This window comes from Ananas comosus, linkage group 7 (genome assembly GCF_001540865.1).
Source record: "Ananas comosus cultivar F153 linkage group 7, ASM154086v1, whole genome shotgun sequence".
Taxonomy (NCBI): Eukaryota; Viridiplantae; Streptophyta; class Magnoliopsida; order Poales; family Bromeliaceae; genus Ananas; species Ananas comosus.
In genome coordinates this window covers 9,769,690-9,790,064 of record NC_033627.1, presented here as the reverse complement: position 1 = coordinate 9,790,064, position 20,375 = coordinate 9,769,690, and the positions used below count along the sequence as shown (strand labels likewise).

The 20,375-nt window shown below is 41.8% G+C and overlaps 1 long non-coding RNA gene across 1 annotated transcript; it reads left to right on the top strand.

The window, feature by feature from the left end:
- LOC109713447 lies at window positions 14,246-15,587 on the top strand. The gene is made up of 3 exons (XR_002217103.1): window positions 14,246-14,299; window positions 14,419-14,479; window positions 15,533-15,587. It is a non-coding gene; the product is annotated as an uncharacterized LOC109713447 (long non-coding RNA).

The following is a 20,375-nucleotide window of genomic DNA, read 5'->3' as shown; positions in this document are numbered from 1 at the left end:
TAGATTTTAATTAACCTTGTTTTCATTTGGGAACAAGTTTTTTCCAGGAGGAAGGGTGGAACACCTATTTTAAGATTATATTAGGTTATACCAGCTTATTATTTCAGAGATGGGAGAACTACTGTTCTCGTATACTAAAAATACCGTTTTGGGACCAAAAGAAAGAATAAGGGCTTGTTCCTCCCCTTATTTCCGAACCAAAAGCTACGAGGTTCCATGGCTTGCCAATTTAATAGAAGTTTTAAAGATATAAGAGCCACTCAACTTTTTTTGATTTATAAATAATCATCTAAAATTTAAAAATTTTATGAAATTTTTAAATTTCATATTTAATTAGATAAATTTGTATTTAATAAAAAAATTATATTTTATCAATTTAAAGTAAGTTAGCATTAGTCAATTACTAAGGGAAAAAAAAAAAGAATGCATACCAACAGTATTAATGAGTGTTCTTCTGTAAGTGATCATATTTATCACATTTAGTTTGTAAAATCAAATGTTAAAATTTAATTTTCAAAATGTAATATTGTATTTTAACATCAAATAGTCACTTCAATGTTGCTGGCATTCGCCATTTATTACATTTGGCTAATGTTAACCACTTTATGTTTATAAAATCTAACTCTAGGTTGTTGCAAATTTTTAAAATTCGGGTGGAAAATATGAAAGTTTTGATAATTTCAGTGAATTTAACCCTAGAGAACGTCATTATAAAAGAAACTAAATTTTCAAAGTACCTAATATAAGACTATTAGAGTGCTAGCTACATGAATATTAATATCCAATTTTGCATGTCCATAAAAAACTAATTTTTTTCATTGATATATATGCCCTAAAACTAAATCATCTTCCCTGAAACAAATTTGCTGAGACGTAAACGAGTTCCCCTCTCGTGGCATGCCAATTAAGACAATGGCACTTATATCAAGCAGGCAACTAAACTTTCCGAGAGTGTAATTGGTTGAGGAACAAGTGAGTGAATAAACCCTTATTCGGCCCCCCACTTGTTCTCAAACACTATTTTGGGAGCTCACGAACAGTCGTTTTCAGTTTTGTAGAATAAACTTGTATAAATTGGTATAAACTTGGAACTATTGTTCTAGCTTTTTTGAAAAGCAAGATTGTTCTAACTTGAGAACAAACTTAATTAAAGAAGATATAATTTTAATTATTTTATTAGCTTTTTAATTAATATAATAGTTGACCAATATAATTATTTTATTAACTAATTATCTGACCATAAATTAATTAATGAATTAATTAAATTACTTGTGGTTAATTAAATTACTAATTAACAGCATACATTGTTAATTATTTTATTAATTAATATAGTGACATAACGACCTCATAGTTGAGGCAACCTTATAGATAAGGTTTGATTGAGTATTGCATCCTTATAGTTAAGGAATGGATTGAACTTGACATCTTTAAAGTTAAGGATTGGATCATACTCGCCTATAAGTCTTGGCTCGAGAGTGGTATCTCCACCTCGAGCGATGAGCTCCGGAGTGTCATCACTGGATTGGTGTTTTTCCTAGAGGACGATCCCTTCGGGTTGTGGCGAGTATCTTCCCGATATTAGGGATTTGAGTTGGTGAGTCTATTGAGGGCGAAACCTATCGGTTAGCCAAGAAATTGAGTAATGGACAATGAGATCTTGCATTCATCATGAGCATTCTATTTGAGCATCTTTATTGATTATATCTTGTTCAGGCATATTAGTTGCATTTATTTAGTTGGTTACTATTTATCTGTTATTCTTCTATTATGCCTGATTTAGACCTAGTGGGAAAGTCGGCGAGGTCGGCGGCCGAACCCACTGGAAACTTGGTTGTACTTCTCACCCCACTATTTTCCACAGAGCCGGGACCGAGTGAGCCGGCTGACGATCGCGGTAAAAGTATCGCGCCATAGCTAGTGACCACTCGAGTTGGGTTCTTACTTGTTTAGTTTCATACCCTCTATATATCATCTTTTGTATTTGATGATGCTAATATTATGAATGATGTAAAGAGAGCTTATGTTTGAATGTAAAAGTTTATATTTTGGGAGATTATGTGATGGAAAAGAAATGATGAAAAGATTGTAAATGTAACTTGTGGTAGAATGTATGTATGTGATTAAAAGGTAATCATTATACTTGTATGGAGGCTTAGTCAGTACTTTCACTTTTGGCTATTGCTTGCCCTCGTGCAAGCCAAGTAAGTTTATGTTTCCGCTTGTGCAAACTATATACTTGATCTGTACTTGCGTTGAGCCTTGGGCGGATAGGGGAGATGCTGTCCGTTCGACGTCTGTTCGACGTGCCCAAACCGACCAAATAGGCCGGTCCCGGGGTGTGACAGATATAATGGTATCAGAGCCTGAAAAGTGAAAGTATAGGATGGACCTAGAGACCCTTAGGAATGGAAAACTTAAGGATCTAAGAAACGAGAGTGATGTGGAATCAATTATAGCGAAAGCTTTGTGATTAGGTTGAAGTTAGTATGTCTCTAATGTGGTTAGGGGCTAATCCAAGTTGATATTTGTTCTCTACTCCTTGTATTGTGTTGGGCGGCCGACAACATTATGCTTTGGAGCGAGGATAAATACACTTGTTTGCTTTCGTCGGATTGGGTTTGTTTGAGTAGTGTTAGTCGTGTAGCTAATGTAAATTGCTACATTTCAGGAGGCAATGTCTCGTGGTCGACCCCGAATAAGGTCGATGCCCGAGGAACCGAGTGCGGCTCCTGAGCAATCCGGAGCGAGTGGCGATGGGGAGCTTCGGGAGCAAATGTCTGCACGTATTGGAGTAGTGCGACAACAAGCGGAGTCCGTGCAACGCCAAGGAGAGCAAATTCAAAGGTTTCAAGAGACCTTAAAGCGACAGCAGGCGGCGGCCCAAGTAGGGGCCAAGCACCCTGCGCACTCTGCTGTCACGCCCCGAGATCCGCCTATTTGGTCGGATTCAGGGACGCCGACAGACCGCCGAATGGACAGAGTATCTCCTGCACGTCCTAGGCATCACAATCCATACAAACACGAGGTTCCAACGAGTAACAGTAATCAAACAAGGATTGTATAAGGAAGTATCAAAAATATAAATGCAACTATGCTATTACAAGCATTCGTCCCAGGTTTAACATTTGTATTACATTTGTTCCAATCTTCCAAATACAACCAAGTTATCACATGACTATTGCAACATTGTTTTCTTTCAACTCTACAACCCCTAGCTAGGCTGACTTGGGATAATGCTATCTCTAGTCTCTGTGGTAGAGCACTATCATGAAGCTACGCTCTTTCCTAGCGCCGCCGTGCCGCTCGCGTGTGAACCTGTAATCCCCAAAATAACGTGAGGTGAGAACTATTGTCCATAGTTCCCATTGGGTATGGCCACCCAAGGGAAGAGCTCGACCCACTAGGTCCGAATGAGGCACTGCAAACATGTTAGTCCAACAAATATCCACAAATATATATTTTTCATCAAATATTTTATGCAACTAACATTTATCATGTTCATGCCTCACAACATGCAACAATACAAATCATACAACTCAACATGCATCAATGTAAGTCGTGCAACTCAACGTGCAACAATATAAGTAGATCAACTGCTTCTACTTTCTGTCTCGCTATCTATTGCTCATCGAAATGACATCTAAGTTTTCCTCTATCTTAGATTCATGTCAATTACAATTCTGCTCATAAGGTTTCATCTACCTTTACTGTTTGCTCACAAGGTTTCATCTACCTTTACAAAGCTATCCACTCGACTCGGTCTTGAATCAATCATCCGCGGAGTACCGCGTAAAGCCAGACTCGAGGTGAAGGACGTCTCACATGCACCTCAGCCTTAAATCCACTTAACTGGGATACCAACTGGGATGCCAATCCACTTTGCTGGGATTCATCCATAGCTCACAAGAATGCCACCCAATCTCACTGAAAAACCAAAAGGTTAAGCCCGACTCACATCTCAAATCTCATAGGTAAGGAGACTTTGCGCTACACACACCCGAGACCGTCTGCTGGGTAATCATGTTACCAAAACGCGACTACTACTCTGGAGCTCACTACTTGGGTGGGGCGACCACGCCAAGATGAAACAGATTATGTGAGTATGATCTAATCCTCTCACTCGAGGATACCTTGTCTACTAGGGATAACAACAACATGGGAAATCCACTAATCCCAATACTCATGTCACAAGTGTCTCTACTACACTAGTTTCATAGTCATATCACAACAACTCGAGAATTCTAATATCCCTATGTTTATGTCATAGTGTTTTTACTACACTAGTTCCAAATGCCACTCGATCTACTTGACATCCTACTAGCCCGCATCGAGTATTATAGTTTTCATGTTCTTGTTTTCCAATGTCGAACTCTCTAATCAACCTAGAGTTATCGACCCAAGTTCACATCTACTTGAATCTAGCATATGCTACAACATATCATCATGCATATTCATCTAACAAAATCCACAATATATCAACATGCATATTCCATCTCATGCATTCATACAGCCTCTATGTCATGCATTCATTTAGCATCTTATGGTAGGTAACAACATCAAATATAATATGATTCCTACATTCACATTATCATGTACAACCTACCAAATATACATACATGCATCAATAGTAACCATACATCATCATTATCATCTATGGTAATTCAATTATAGCATTTATCTCATGCAACCACATGTTTTGCAACCAACTACCATTATATGCATCAATGATAAACAACATTCCACTTCGATATGGAAGTGAGCTAATATCTTCTGTGAGCACAACCCACCTCGCAACGCTCTCCGATTGCTTGTAGTCACTTGCAATCGGCCTCCCGCGGCACACGTGGTCCGGTTGGACCCGAACTCGCAATCGGCAACCGAACATCAATCCGCAACCTAGGGTCTTCAAGGGCTCCTTTCTAGCCTTCAATTAGAGTGCTAAAGGGTTAAATGAGATCAAAATCCTTCAAATCCCAAAACCCTCATCTCTAACCCTAGCATGAAAATAATCTCCAAATAACCCAAAATCAAAAGGAGAAACATGCTAGAAATACTTTAGAGACCATTATAACACTAAGCATCAAGGATTAAACCAAATCCTAAACACTTACTAAAATTGCGAACGCCGAGTCGAAAGCATGCCGCTCAACCGGGCGCATGAAGACCCGATCCGACGCTACACACGCGTTCCCAATCCCGCTCTCCACCAAGCCTCCGAATTTGGGAGAGAGAGATAAAGAGAGTAGGGAGATATCTAGAGAGAGAAAGGGAGGGTTTCTCTCTCCCTTTCCATACGTGTGTGTTTGTGTGGAGTGTGTTGGCTGTGGGAGGAAGAAGAAAGGGTCAAAACCCTTTTTTATAAAAGTCCCCCACAATATTAACACAATTTCAGTTTAGCAGCTCAGAATCTGTTTCTTTTTGCCGGAGCCCTTCTGAATGTCTGTTTGCGCTCAAATTTAACAGTCAGACTCAGTTTAAGCTAATAAAAAGAAAGATATCTTAACTTCTCAGTTTCGATCATTTTTTGTCACCGAAAGCCCTACCAACTAGAATCTCTAGCAGATAGCAGTTAGATTTTATTTTTCACTTTTCGGGTGTCGGAATGATATGAAACTTTAAATCTAGCCTCATAAAAATAATCCCGACATATTTCTAGATTTTCATAATTTTCTGACACTGTAAATTTTCTGCTAAAATATCAGCCCCGTTCTTTATAGAAAATTTTAAATCTTCTGTTTCTATTCTGATTTCAGCATAAGTCATTTTCGACTTATATTTTACTTCTTTAAGTCCAATAAAAATAGTATCTTACACTATTTTTATTTACATTTACTTTTATACTAAGAATCCGATACATTACACCTACAGTGGTGCCGAGCGCGGCCGAGGTTGTGGCGGCGGCGGCGGCGGTGCCAGTTGTGGCGGTGCCGGCTGGTTCAGGAACCTCAAATACCGATAGTGCGGCTATGGAGGCGGAGCGGGAGCGTGCACTTGCGGTCTCGTTATGTTCAAAAAGTTTAGCCCACCTATGTTTGACAGGGAAAAGATGGAACCGTCAATGGTGGAGTCATGGATCGATGCGATGGAGTCACTCTTCGAGGATATCTATACCTTGGAGAAGGACAAGGTGCACCTCGCCACCCATTGTTTGGAGAAGGCGGCGAAGGTGTGGTGGAAACGGGTGAAGCACGATCGATCTCCCGACCTTCCGCCTATGCTTTGGGAGGAGTTCCGGAGGTTGATGTTCGCAAACTATTTCCCCGATACAGTGAAGTGGAAGCTACATGACAGGTTTCGCAAGTTAAGGCAAGGAGACCGTACGGTGGGAGACTTTGAGCAGGAGTTCTTCCACATTATCGATTGCGTCCCGGATGTGGTTTGAGACGATCAGGACCGGGCCGATTGGTTCTTGCGAGGACTTCGGCCGGAGATTTATAAGGCCGTGCAATTGTTCAAGCTTACGACTTTTGCAGAGGTCTTTGATTGAGCATTGTGGGCGGAGCACGGCAATGCCTACGCGCGAGAGGAACGCGAGTCTATGGCCGAGTCTAGGGACAAAGGGAAAAAACAGGCAGCGGGTAGTGCCGGGGGTCGGTCGAATGCAAAGAAGCCCCCTCGGTATCCTCGGCAGCAGTCGAAGAGTTGGAGGCCTTGTGCTATTTGTGGCGGTGATTATCGACCGTCGGCATGCCCGCAGCGTGATTGTCACGCCCCAGGCCCAGCGGAAGCCCGCCGGCGCATGCACAGACTCACCGTGTACACCAAACAACCACAATGCACACAAGGCGTCTACTAAAACAAGAAATGAACACAGTAAAGTCCTAATAAGGCTACGAGAGCGAGTAATATAAAATCACTATTGATCTAACACAAAGAGATCCACAAGAAATGAATATACAAAATGTATACAACTAAATCCAGGAGATTAACAACATCTCTAAATCAAATACATAAAACATTTTCCTACAAGATACAAAAAGAAAGATGATGTCGGGTCCCTCTAAAATATTTCTGTAGGGGCCCTAGCTAGTCGCTAACCTCTTGTCATGATCCCTAGCCTTTCCCGTCGCGGAAGGCTCTGAAATAAAACAACAAAACAGAAGGAGCGAGAACTATTAATCAATAGTTCCCAGTGGGCAAGCCGTTGACCTCAGCGAAATACACCACTGGGCCAACTTAGGCATGCTAAGGTTATAATAAAACAATAAATGGAAAGCAAGCAAAATTAAACATGTTCATTCTATAGTCATGCCTCAACTAAAAGATTAACTATCAAGTATATGTTGTTCTAATTTCATATGTTCCCTTATATGCCAAGGTCGATTACATGCATATTCAACTATATGCCAATGTCAATTACATGCATATTCAACTATATGCCAATGTTAATTACATGCATATTCATTATGTCCATAAGGCTACAAAGAGTAAATTATGCTTTCAATGCTATTCTATCCTTGCGTCTATGCTAATCAACATAGATGTTAATATACTACCACTAAAGTGTCAACGCCATGGATGCCTATCATGAGGTCCACAATATACACTATCATATGTGTCCAATAGTCCAACTACTATATACCATTTAGGGGTTATAGTCACATTAATGGTTGAATGTCATTATCCAATCTCAACTTGGGACCTACACAAGTGTAGTCCAGCTTGTGCCGTACCTAATGGCCGGTGGTAGTCCAACATTCCCCCGTAAGGAATGAGCCTGTCCCACAACAATCCAGTAGGTACCGAATCCCGCACGGGCGAGTATATATCACATAAGCCAACTCTAGAGTGCCAACTTGTGGGAAGCGACCCTCACAAGCATGTGTGAATAAGCACAAATGGCATGCAAGCGTGATCATCATCTCACGTACATGGTCTTCATGTCTCCAACATAGAATAAATACTAGCAACGCAAAGGTCTAGTTCTATGTAATGGTGTAAAAGTTTAAGCGTTTACTAAGTCCAATGCCACTTTATGACATTATGGTTTACTATGTCAAGTATAAGTCACTAGTTCATAAGTACATAACTCTTGTCATTATCCTATCTAGGATAATTCACTAAGGTTCAAGTCTCCAATGAGAGCCCGCACATATACTATTCCACAATAGTTAAGGGAATCACTTTCTTATGCCAAATGCATAGGTATTTACAAGATGCTTACAATGTCCATGATGTATGTCATGCATATACTCTACCAACAAGGCCTCGGCTACAAGGAGTAATAAATTTTTATGCAAGTGATTTCATTCAATTAATGCCACATGCAATTATCCATCTTGTCATTCGCCAAAGGGCGTTCCAATCATTATCCTCATGTCTACTACATGGAATGCAATTATCGATCCCTAGATCGATTGCAATATCACAATGTCACATACTAGTTGTTCAACTAGATTAGATTTATCAAACTTAGTTTCATATAGACCCTATCATGCACTTATGTCACAATGTCAACTTTACCTTGTCTACACAAGTATATCTCAACAAGCAACTACTTGCTAAGTCTCAATCATTTCACATGTCAAAGTCATGAAGCAATGCTATTGATCTCGAAGTCAATTCCTTGTCATAATATCAAGCCCTATGCATTCCACTAGGTCAAATACAACATACTTAGCTTCATGTTTAACCTTGTTATTCACTAGGTCACAATGTCACATTTCCTTGTCTACACAAGTATATCTCAACATGTGAGATAATCACTTTGCTAAGTTATTCACTAGATAGCTTTCTATGGTCGCTTAAGAGCGAATTCATCAAATAGTGCTAGTTCATGCACAAATCACATATAAGCCTCTACTACATAGAGCATTAAATTTAACTATACATAACATGTATGTATTATGTTTTTATAAATTCTAGCATATCATATTAAACATGAATAAGCATCTAAATATGTCTTAAAATCATAGGGAAGACATAGGGGGAGTTCATCCATTTTGGTGAGGTCAAACCCATCGGAAGAACTTCGAACCCTTTCGTTCCTTTGAACGAAGTTGTCGACCAAGCTCCTAGCACCCTAAAAGAATTTCTAAGAGGGTTACAAGCCTTGAACGAACATCAAACAAAATTCAACAAAAATTACATAGAAAAGAGGTGAAAATTATCTTTGATCAAGCTACACTTGTTCAAAGCTCGAATCAACTCAATGGATCTTCAAATCCAACTTCAATGAGAGTTCAACACTTATCAATTAGATTCCAAAAGCTCCAAATCAAGAAACCCCAAAATAAACCCTAGTTTTCCCAAAACTAGATTTTCATCTCCAAATCTTGTAAAAATCACAAATAGAAGTTGCAAGAAGAATACTAACCTTCAAGAGAGCTCAAAATCAAACAATCTTGAGCTAGGGTTGAAGATAAATCCTCCAAGAAGCTCCTCTCCTCTCAACCAAACTCCCTCCAAGGTCTCCAAGCTTGCCACCATGAAGAGGAAGATGGGGAAGAGATCAAACCTCAAAATTAAAAGGAGTTTGTAGCTCGATGTTTGACTTGCCAACAAGTGAAAGTCGAGCACCGAGTTCCCGCGGGAAAACTTTAGAGTTTACCGATTCCCGTTTGGAAGTGGAAAAAGATCAACATAGATTTTGTTATGAGATTGCCTCGCTCTCAGGCCGGGCATGATGCTATTTGGGTGATCGTGGATAGGTTGACGAAATCGGCGTATTTTATACTTATTCACACGACTTGGACAGGGGAAAAGCTCGCACAAGTGTACTTTGATGAGATTGTGTGACTTCACAGGGTGCCTACTTTTATTGTATCTGATCGAGACCCCCGATTTGTGTCTCATTTTTGGAGGAGTCTGCAGAACGCCTTAGGCACTCGATTGGATTTCAGTACAGCATTTCACCCTCAGAGTGAAATGCTGTCTGAGCGCACTATACAGACACTAGAGGATATGCTTCGAGCATGTGTGATAGACTTTCAGGGAGGATGGTCAAAGCATCTACCTATGACGGAGTTTGCTTATAACAATAGTTATCAAGCAAGTATCAAGATGGCACCCTTCAAAGCACTTTATGGACGGAAGTGTAGATCGCCACTTCATTGGAGTGAAGTAGGCGAGAGATTGGCTTTAGGCCCTGATGTACTCCAGGAAGCTGAGGACAAGGTTCGCTTTGCTCGGGAGCGTTTGCTGACTGCTCAGAGTAGACAGAGGAGCTATGCCGATCGACGACGGTGAGACTTGGAGTTCCAAGTTAGAGACCATGTTTTCTTGAAGGTCTCGCCGATTAGAGGAATCAGGAGATTTGAAATTCGGGGTAAGTTGAGCCCCGTTTCATTGGACCATACGAGATTTTGGAGCGTGTAGGCCCGGTAGCGTATCGACTTATTTTATCACCGAACCTATCGGGTGTACACAATATTTTTCATATATAGGTCCTTCGGAAGTATATCTTCGATCTGGCTCATGTTTTGGATGCTACACCATTGGAGCTGAGAGATGATTTGAGCTTTGAAGAGCAACCTGTGAGGATTTTGGCTCGCGAGGTGAAGAAACCTCGGAATCGAGATATTCCGTATGTAAAGATTCTTTAGAGCAACCACGAGGAGCGGGAGGCCACGTAGGAGTTGGAAAGTGCATTGCAGGAGCGCTATCCCCATCTTTTTCAGATGGAGTCTTGAGGTACTTTGCCTTTTTAGTTTCGCAAACGAAACTCCTTTTTAGGAGGGGTGAATGTAACACACTGGATCTTTACAAATTACAAGGTTCGAGTGTTTGATTTGTATTCCGAACTTTTTCACATCTTCTGGAGGGTCGTTGACAGTGTTCTGACCTATGGCTCGCATCCCGAGAATCGAAATTTAAAACTTAGCACCAAAGTCTCTAAAGTGAAGATTGTTTGCTGCTCTCGGGTTGGACTCTGCAGAGCAGAGTAGTGGTACAGCATCGGGCCTGTACTGAAACCAAACCCGGTACCGGTACAGCATCAGACTTGTACCGGTACCCAGTGTATTTTTCTGCGAACCCGAGGCTCGGGTTTGCTGTCAGGCTGACTTGGTACCGATACTCTTTCCCGTGTACTGGTACGCAGTGCAGTGCAGACTCCTCGTTGTTGGAGGGTATTTTTGCAAATGTTGCCATTCTATTTAAACCCCCCTTTGAGCCCTAAACCGTGGAGAACCCAGGTAGGACTCCTCTCCTTGGATTTTCTCCTTTTTTTGAGGATTTTGCTTGGTTTGATCTCCTCTCTTTGCTCTTTTTTGCTTCATGTTGGATTTCCACCTTTGGAGAAGCTTTGATTTCGTGATTGGAGCTTGATAGAGGAAGGATCTTCAACCCTAGCTGGTTTCTTGTGTGGTTTGAAGCTTCTAGAGAGGTTAGTATCTATGATTCCTCATTTGGATCATATTTTGGTCGATTTTTAAGGTTGAAACCCTAGAATATGAAATTTAGGATTTATTTTGGCGATTTTTGATTTGTAGCTTCTAGAACTCAATTGATTGGTTTAGAACCTTTGTTTAGGTTGGATTTGAGAGGATCTTGCTCTCATTTGGAGATTGAGAGAGGGTTTCACCTTACAAGGTGAGTTTTTACCCTTTTCTTAGGTTGATTAAAGTTTGACCTTATGGTTGTTCGTTTGTTGCGTTTAACTCTCTCAATATTACCTTTAGGGAGCTAGGAGTGTAGTGGACACCTTCATCGGCACAAACGAAGGGTTATGAGGAGTCTTGGTGGGTTTGGCCTCATCGAAAAGAGAAAAACTCCATCTATGTCAATTTTTAATTGTCGTAAAATAGAAATGCATGCATATTCATGCTAGATAGAGCATACTAGATATTTAGAATGCTTACGATACATGTGCTATATTTTATGAAAATTACCTCTATATAGTAGAGAGAGATATATGCGCTGTTAGCATGCATAAGAATAGCATTCTATTATATGGTTTGGAATCATGTTTCTTGCAAAGGAAATGACTAGAATAATGTGCTCTTGGATATAAAACTCATGTTTGACATCGTGGATAAAATGCCATAAAGAGACATTCAACCTAGTGAATGGTTAAACTTCTATATGTTGACATAGAGATAGGCCTTTGGGTCAATAGCTTTTATTCCATATTTTAGATATGATGACATTGGACTTGAGACGGACTTATACGCTTGCTTGCCATTGTGCTCATTCGCACATGCTTGTGAGGGTCGCTCCCCACAAGCCGGCACTCCGGAGATAGCCAACGCGACATAAGCTCGCCTGTGCGGGATTGGGCGCCGAAATGGGATGCCATGAGGGAGGCTCATTCCTAGGGTGGGGATGTTGACTACCACGGGGCCATTAGGCACAGCGCAAGCCGGACTACCCACGGGTAGGTCCTACATGATTGGAATAGCATTGAACTAAAATGCAAAGTGGACATTAGACAAATTAGTAAACAATGACATTTTACTTGTTACATTGTGGACATCATGTTGGTTATACTTATGCACATTCATGTTAGAATAGCATTTATATTGTGAAAATTTATGCTAAAATGGAGGCATAGTAGTTAGTGAGCTTATTTCATATTTCATATACATGTTGTTCTTTCCATTAATTGTTAGAACTTACTACTTTTGCTTTTTAGCCTAGTGGTGCAATTCATTGAGGTCAGTAATTATCCACTGGGAACTATTGTTTAATAGTTCTCACACCCCCCTGTTTATTGATGTTTTACAGGGTCATCCACCCCGAGAGAGGCTCGGGATCGTGGAAAAGGAATCGCAACTAGCTAGATAGCGAGAAGTATTTTTCTGCTAGGTGGTTCATCTCTCCATTTTTGTACTTGATGTAGAGAGTGAGAGTTTTGTATCCATGTATAGAGACCACCATTTTGTTATGATTAGCTCTTGTATTTGGGTTCCTTATTATACTACTTCATGGTTTTATCTTAGTGGATTAGCTCTTTTATTTACCTCCTTATTCTAGAATCTAGTCGTTATATGCTCTGATACTACTAGATGCTCATTTATTATTGCTTTATTTATCGCTTTGTTGTAGACGCCTTATATATTGTAGACATATGGCATGTCTGGGCACGCATCGGGCGGGCTTCCGCTGGGTCCCGGGGCGTGACACAGGTAGAGGAGCCTGCAGTTCCAGATGACGTTGTGGCAGGTATTGTTCTAATCAATGACACTAGAGCTAGAGCATTATTCAATACAGGTGCATCTCATTCATTCATCGGTGCATCATTCGCTAAGACTCATGGCATTGAGGTGTTGTATAGCCCGGATTATTGGTGGGTTGAGGCACCAGAGCATTCTGTTAGTGTTCACGAGGAGTGCGTGGCTTGTCCAGTCCTGATAGGTGATTGGATCATGCCGGCAAACTTACTAGTGTTAAACCAAATGTGAGAATTTGATGTAATCTTGGGGATCGATTGGCTCTCCAAGTACTATGCGGTTATTGATTGTGCGAGTAAGGTGATCACTTTTCGTGAGCCTAATCAAGAAGAAGTGGTGTATCGCTGTAATACACTGAACTTTTGCAAATTGCGGAGTTCGAGTGTGTGGAATGAGTTGTGGAACTATCCTACATGTTCTAAAGGCTTGGACAAGTTTTCGGACAAGTTAGAGACTGATTGGATGGCCAAAAGCAAGAAAGTGCATTGCTGTGGCATTATCTTCGAATTTTTCATTGTGTACCGATACAGGCATTATGCTGTACCGGTACAGCATAATGCAGCTGCAGCAGGTGCGTGGCAGCAGGGTCCTTTTGGTCTTTTTGTTTTATGTTCTTATCCCTTATGTCCAACACGACTGCAGGAGCTCAGTAAGGGTTGCTGGATCTCAGGGGATGGTTCTTCCACCTTCTTCTCTCTCTCTCTCTAGGGTTTTTCTCTCTCTATAAAGAAATCGCCGATTTCACTCGTTTTCGTCGCAATGTTGGTTTTCCGCTGGTTGCGAGCGTCGCTGAACCTACGTGGATGTGTGAGAGAGTATTTTGGAAAGTTTTTCGCAGCCCTGAACCAGTAGTTTACTGGTTAGAGGCTTGAAGAGGTAATCGACTCAACCTTTTTCCGTAATCGAGGCTTAATTATTCGAATAGTGGCTGATTTTGAAATCGCTGTTCGCAGCAGGTTTTTGAATTAAACTGAGCTAATTGGTGACATTGGGGACTGGTTTAGAAGGTGTTCTAACCCAGGGTAAGCAGGAATTACTGCTAGAAATTTAATTTTATAAGAATTCGGCTATTTTAGCTAGTATACTAGCATTCTAACACCGTTTTGATATTGTTCGCAGCAAGAGTGCGATCGACTCTTGGAGTAACTTCAACTGATTCGTGAAAGCTCTTGAAGACTCAACTTGAGGTATTGAGCTAGCTCGAAGCAGGGAATTAAGTTATCACATTGTACTATGTGTAATTGGAGTCGAAATTGGATTATTAAATAATCGTTTCGACGCGGTTTTGATGCTTTATTTTCAGCAGATCCAGAGACCGTTTGAGCTGAGTTCGAGCTTCGGTTGGACTGTTTTGAACTTAGTGATAGGTGGGTTTGATCTAACCAGAGCAAGTGAAGCTCCCCTATGTTCTATATGTCACTATAGAATGGGTTTTGTAATGCGCTTTTTGCGACTATGTGATTGATATGAATTTGGACATCTTTGCCACCATGTTTGATATGTTTGACATTGTACCTCTATGAAGTAGAGATGAAGTAGAGAGACTGCATGCATAAAAGTATTTATGATCATGTTTAATACTGTAGAATGACTTATCAACAAGTGTAGGATGCACTTATAAAGTAGAGAACAATGACATTCTCTTGACTCTAAAGTAGAGAATTATGACATGCTTATAACTATGTTGACAGTGCCATAATAGGGAAAAGATTATAATGCCATGTGATTTCGCATTACTCTTATATGTTTACATTCTAGTGGATACTAGTTCTTGTTACTCATTGTATATTGAAATTCTGATCAGAGAATCGAGGGTAAGAACATTGCAAATAAAAATATGATAATTAAGACATGTGGACAGTGGAATATGCTTGCTTGCCATCGTGCTCATTCGCACACGCTTGTGAGGGTCGCTCCCTACAAGCCGGCACTCCGGAATTGGCCTACGCGACAGTTGCTCGCCCGTGCGGGATTGGGTGCCGAAGTGGAATGCCGTGGGGAGTGCATACTACCACGGGATCATTAGGCGCGGCGCAAGCCAGACTACCTTGGGTAGGTCCTGATGAATGAAAGGAAAACTCTATTGAGGTGAAAGTACTAAATGACAGAGGACAGTAATGAATGCTTACTAGTTAAAGTGTACAGTAGTTACTTTCACATTCGTGCTTATATTCATATTTATGTTCATGATTACAGAAGTTGCTATATTATGCAAATGATTCATTACTGTAGAAAGCTATTACATGTTGATTACATGCTCATTACTTGTTAGCATCATGCTTATATATCATGCAATTATCGTTTTTGCTTTCATTTAGTATATCATGAATCTAATGGTGTGATTCGCCGAGGCTGGCGGCTTATCCACTGGGAACTATTGTTTATAGTTCTCACGCCCTTTTTTGTGGTTGTTTTTACAGAGCCATCTACAGGAGAGGCTAGGGATCGAGGCAAGGGAGTCGCATCTAGCTAGACATTGCTAGGAGCATGCTAGTCGATCACCTTACTACTCGGGCTACGGCCGAGGGTGATGTCCCTATGTATAGAGAGACCACCATTGTACCTATTCTTTTTGTATACCCCGTGATGTATATTTACTCTTTGGACAGATATTATAGTTGTGATACTTCACGTTTTGTCGAGTTTGTGGATTATATACTCCTTGTTCTATTGTTGATAGTCTTTGTGACTTTTACTATGCTCTGATATCAGGATAGGATTATTTTATGTTTTTACTCCTATCGACTTGTTTCTTGTAGACGCCTTATATACTGCAGGTGTATGGCGGGTCTGTGCACGTATCGGATATGCTTCCGCTAGTATCCGGGCGTGACAGATTATAGTAGTATCAGAGCCTAGGGTTGAGTCTTAGTAGACCTAGCAAACCTTAGGCTGGTTGGACTATAAGAATAGGCTCGTGAGAGACAAGGTCTAGTTGAGGTTGTTGTTAGCGAAAGTACTTTGATTGGGTAATGTATAAACTCCGAATGGTAGGAGTTTGATCGGAATGTGCAATTACTAACTTTGCAGAGGGCCACGTTGGCGGCCGACAACGTGACATCGGAAGTTAGTACGCGTTACATTTCATTACTTTCGCTTAATTAGCTGATTTATATCAAAAGTAAAGGTTCAATAGTATAGGTTTTATTAATCTATATTTGTTTTTGTGCTGCAGCTCAAGATGCCTTTGACTCGTTCACAAGCCACCGGGGCAGCTGAGGCGGCGGATGCGGAGGAAGTGGGGACCTCCGTTACTTCTGGATCTAGTGAGATCCATGAGTTGCAGGATCAGCTCGCGAAGCTGACGGATTTGGTGGCTCAGCAGGCTGCGGCAGCGCGACAGCAGATGGATGCCGCGCGTCGGCAGGAGGACAGGATGAAGAGGTTAAAGGATTTACTATTGCGGCAGACGACCGACAGAGAGATTCCTGATCCTATACCTACAGTACCAGATATTGATGCGACAGTGAGAGCACAGTCACCAGTCCCAGACACACCCCCAGTAGCTCCGAGGGTAGAGCCCCGACAGGAGACAGTTGTACCACCACCCGTGCATGTGGCTGCGGCAGGGACAATGTTACCTGAGATGGTGGCGGTTGAGGAGTGAGAGCGGATGATGGAAAGGTTGAATGAATTTCGTCATTGCAACCCTCGTGTCTTTGACGGGGAGAAAGCTGATCATTGGGTGGTCAAGAAATGGCTAATGCATATGGAGAAGCTATTCTATGATACTTTTGTCGAGGAGCGATATCGGGTTTGGTTTGCGACACACCACCTTGATGGCGAAGCTTATAGGCGGTGGGTGGATATCCGTAAGGATCCCCATACTGATTTGTCCGCTATTACCTGGACGAGGTTTAAGGAATTACTGTTGACTACATATTTTCCTCAGAGTGTAAAGAGGTAAATGGAAAGGGATTTGAGAAACCTGAGACAGGGGGACAGGACAGTGGCTGAGTATGAGCGAGAGTTTTCCCGATTGCTACATTGTGTTCCTTTTGTGGTCAAAGATGATGAGGACAAGGCTCGAATTTTTGAGGTGGGTTTGCGGCCTGCGATTTTCAGATTGGTCCAGGCGTCAAACCTTTCTACTTACAGGGAGTGGTAAACCGGGCACTGATTGTTGAGAAGGGAGCAGAGATTATGAAAGAAAGAGATGTTGTGGATCGAAGCAAACGAAAGAGGCCAGCAGCTGAGAGCAGTGGTCAGCAACACTTCAGGAGACCGCCAAAATATCCGAGGGGCCAGCCGGGCCAGTCGAGAGGTCGAGGTTCTTCAACACCCCGTGGAGCACCTGAGCGTCGTCGACAACCACGTTGTGTCATTTGTGGTGGGCCTCATTTTCCCCCACAGTGTCCACAACGTGGGGACAAGTGTTTTATCTGCGGCCAGGACGATCACTATCGTTTAGAGTGCCCGAGAGGTTCTTCACCTGAACCATCATCAGCATCAGCACCTGCATCTTCAGCTCCGAGCCAGGGAACCCCGACAGCACCCTCTCAGTACAGACGACCACCGGGACAGCGGCAGTCTGAGAGTTCTCGGCAGGGTTCGAGTCGGCGTATGTATGCCGCCCAGACAGAGGAGGCCGCAGCAGCAGAGGAGGTCGTAGCAGGTATCATTATGCTTTATGATATTCGTATTCGTGCATTATTTGATACTAGTGCTTCGCATTCTTTTATTGATCGGCAGTTCGCCGAGTTGCATAGCATTCAGGTAGTACCTACTTTGCATCCGGGACGAGTGATCGTGCCCGACCATACCCTAGATGTTCATGAGTTTTGCCCTCGCTGCCCCGTTAGGGTAGGCAACTGGATTATGCCAGTGGATCTTTTGGCACTACACAAACTTGGTGAGTTTGGTGTAGTACTGGGTATGGATTGGTTGACACAGTATTATGCCACTATAGATTGCACGAACAGAACGGTGACCTTTAGGGAACCAGGTCAGCAAGAGTTTGTTTATAAGGGGTGTCAGAGTTCATTGTTCGCAATGACTATTAGCTCTTCACGAGCACGACAGTTGATTCGGAGAGGGTGTATAGCCTATATGGCAAGCATTTCGGTGAGTGACGGAGGAGCCGTCAAGATTGAAGATATCCCAGTTGTGCGAGAATTCAGGGATGTGTTTCCAGCTAAGTTGTCGGGTATGCCACCTGATAGGGAAGTTGAGTTTGTGATTGATCTTGTCCCTGGGACTATCCCTATCTCAAAAGCACCCTATAGGATGGCACCCGCTGAGTTGAAAGAGCTGAAGGCACAATTGCAAGATTTATTAGATAAGAATTTTATTCGACTGAGTGTATCTCCCTGGGGAGCCCCGGTGTTGTTTGTTAAGAAGAAGGATGGATCGCTTCGATTGTGTGTGGATTATTGAGAAATTAACAAAGTCACAATCAAGAATAAATATCCATTACCCAGAATCGATGATTTATTCGATCAGCTGCAAGGATCGAAAGTATATTCTAAGATTGATTTGCAGTCAGGTTATCATCAGCTTAAGATCAAGCCGGAAGAGGTTTCCAAGACCGCTTTTAGGACACGGTATGGGCATTATGAATTCACAGTTATGCCATTTGGATTGACAAATGCCCCAGTAGCCTTTATGGATTTAATGAACCGTGTCTTTAAGCCCTATTTGGACAGGTTTGTGGTCGTGTTTATCGACGATATCTTGATATATTCTCGAAGTGACGAGGAGCATGAAAACCATTTAAGAGTGGTGTTATAAGTACTTCGAGAAAAGAAACTGTTTGCAAAATTAAAAAAATGCGAATTTTGGCTTCGAGAAGTAGCATTTCTGGGACATGTCATTTTAGAGACTGGGATAGCTGTGGATCCAAAGAAGATTGAAGCGATTAAAGATTGGCCCAGGCCGACAAATGTTACAGAGATTCGGAGTTTCCTTGGTTTGGCGGGATACTACCGAAGATTTGTAGAAGGGTTTGCGAAGATGTCTACTCCTCTTACTCGACTCACTCATAAAGGAGCTAAATTCCTGTGGAATGGAGCCTGCGAAAGAAGCTTTCAAGAGCTGAAAGAACGGTTTACTACTGCCCCGATCTTAGCACTACCGGTTACTGGAATGGATTATGTGATTTACAGCGATGCGTCGCTGAATGGATTAGGGTGCGTTCTTATGCAGAGTGGCCGAGTAATTGCTTATGCATCTCGTCAATTAAAGGATTATGAAAAGAACTACCCTACACATGATCTAGAGCTGGTAGCTGTTGTCTTTGCCGTGAAACTCTTGCGTCACTACCTCTATGGTGAACGTTGCGAAGTTTACACGGATCATAAAAGCTTAAAGTATCTGTTTACTCGGAAGGAATTAAACTTGAGACAACGTAAATGGTTGGAGTTGCTCAAGGATAATGATTTGACCATCCTCTATCATCCAGGAAAAGCTAATGTCGTAGCAGATGCTTTAAGTCGAAAATCGATGAAAAGTTTAGCGATGTCGATAACTATGCAACCACTGTTGGTAAAAGAAATAGAGCGGTTGAATTTGGAAGTTGTAGCTCCTGACACGCCTTGAAGACTTATATCATTAGTGGTGCAATCTACCCTGATCGATCGAATTAAAGAAAAGCAAGCTCAAGATGAATCCCTGCAAAAGATTCAAGCAAAGATCACTGTTGATCCAATTGGCGATTTTCGAGTGGATGATCAGGGATTGCTAAAATTCGGTGATAGAATTTGTGTGCCTGCCGATCCAGATATTAAAGTGGAGATTTTAAAGGAAGCACATCGGGCACCATATACTTTACACCCTGGGAGTACAAAAATGTATAAAGATTTAAAGTCAACTTACTGGTGGCCTGGAATGAAAAAGGAAGTTGCTGATTTTGTGGCCAGATGCTTAACCTGTCAGCAGGTTAAGGCTGAACATCGACTTCCTGCAGGGAAACTACAAAGTTTACCCATACCAGTATGGAAGTGGGAGAGGATCACTATGGATTTCATTGTTGAATTACCTCGCTCACAAGCAGGTCACGATGCCATTTGGGTAATTGTGGATAGATTGACCAAATCTGCCCACTTTATCCCAATCCATACAGTCTGGTCAGGGGAGAGACTCGCACAAGTGTACCTTGATGAAATTGTGCGATTACATGGAGTACCAGCCTCTATTATTTCTGATCGAGACACCCGATTTGTTTCACATTTCTGGAGGAGTTTACAAGAGGCTCTGGGTACCCGATTGGATTTTAGTATTGCTTTCCACCCCCAGAATGATGGGCAGTCCGAGCGTACCATCCAG